Source organism: Ovis aries, chromosome 16 (assembly GCF_016772045.2).
Source record: "Ovis aries strain OAR_USU_Benz2616 breed Rambouillet chromosome 16, ARS-UI_Ramb_v3.0, whole genome shotgun sequence".
NCBI classification, from domain to species: domain Eukaryota; kingdom Metazoa; phylum Chordata; class Mammalia; order Artiodactyla; family Bovidae; genus Ovis; species Ovis aries.
This window is the reverse complement of record NC_056069.1, coordinates 18,461,243-18,462,889: the sequence shown is the minus strand read 5'-3', so window position 1 is coordinate 18,462,889 and position 1,647 is coordinate 18,461,243. Positions and strand designations below refer to the sequence as shown.

The 1,647-nt window shown below is 42.3% G+C and overlaps 1 protein-coding gene across 2 annotated transcripts in view; it reads left to right on the top strand.

Annotated features, from left to right (window-relative positions):
* NDUFAF2 (NADH:ubiquinone oxidoreductase complex assembly factor 2) overlaps window positions 1-1,647 on the top strand; it is a 177,418-nt gene that overhangs the window by 82,483 nt on the left and 93,288 nt on the right. The gene's annotated exons all lie outside the window — the stretch shown is intronic.

The following is a 1,647-nucleotide window of genomic DNA, read 5'->3' as shown; positions in this document are numbered from 1 at the left end:
TCTCCTTTGGCTGGGCCCACTCACACCTGCCTCCCCTCTGACCTTCCACTGTGACCACGTCTCAATTTCTTTGTTGATTTGGCTTTATCCAGGAATATATTTGTAGAGACCACTGCTGCTGCTGCTGCTGCTGCTGCTGCTAAGTCACTTCAAACCACTACTCTCCACTAAAATCCATTTTCTCCTTCCTGAACACACAGCTATACTACATTTACCAGCATCTTTTAAAATTAGGTGTAGCTGGGTTTTTTATGACTAGGGTTTTTGTCTAGTGCGCTGTGAGTGGAAGTAATGTGAGTCACTTCCTGACCTGGCCAATAAAACTCTGCATATATGTTTCTCGGGGCCCTCTCTTCTTTTTAGCTGAGTGAAATGGCAGTGCTCAGGAAACCTTGAAAGTCATATGTTGACAGTGGCTGAATAGCCATCAGCATGGATCCTTAAATGATGGACTTACCTGAATGTCTACCCAGGATGGTTATATAAGAAAGAAATATAATATGCCTATTAATATAGACATGAAACAAGGGCCTGGGTGGGGTGTGTATGTGTATGTAATAATGATATAAAAAGATTAAATTAGAAGAACATTAATAAGTATGTATTTTGTTGAAAGTTTGCATCATGGATGGCGAGCAGTAGTAAAATCAATTGAAATTGTCTTAAAATAATTTTAAAACATACTATTGACCAATTTAACAAGAAAAATATAATGTTAAGTATATTCTTATGAATATTAGGAAAACAATTGAAGTTTTTAAATTAGGAAGTGAGTAAAGCAATAGTACAATCCAAAGACTTGAGAGATTTTAAGGGAAAAGCAGCTGAGGCTCAGGACAGGTGGATGTCATAGGAGGGAAGAGGAGTGCTCATGCTCAGTCATGTCTGACTGTTTGTGACCCTTTGGACTGTAGACACCAGGCTCCTCTGTCCCGGGCAAAAGTACCGGAGTGGCTGGCCATTTTCTATCCCAGGGGATCTTCCTGACCCAGTAATCAAACCTGAGTCACCTGTGTGTCCTGCATTGGCAGGCAGATTCTTTACCACTGAGCCACCTGGGAAGCCCCGATGTCACAACGACTGATGAATCAGCAGACCCGACCATAGGTTTCCAGTCCTGATGAGTTAGTCCTAGACAGGAGATTTGCAAGGCTAGAGAGGGCTTGGCAACTTGGGCACTTGATATAATCCTTAAGCCGTAGACGAGTTTCAGCAGACCATGGAATTGGTGTACAGGAGTAGGATCTGTCTTTCCACCAAGAATGGATTCTGTCCAGACAGGTGAGAGCAGTTACGAGTACCATGTATATGGAGCAGAGGCATATAACAAATGCCTGTAACAAATTGCATTCAAATCAGGTTATCAGGAGCAGTTTCTAGAACTAAAGTACAGGGGAAAGGCCAAGGGACAAAACCTTTGCTACTTGACCGGTACCAAAACAAAAATGACCTCCTATTGGTACTTCACTAGCGGTCCAGTTGGTTAAGACTCCATACTTCCACTGCAAGGGGCACGGATTTGATTCCTGGTTGAGGAACTAAGACCCCACATGCTGTGCCATGAAGCCAAGAAAAACCCCCAAACAAATTACATTTTAAAAAGTTGCTTCATATTGATTGCTTAGCTTGGGGTATCTTATTTCCCCA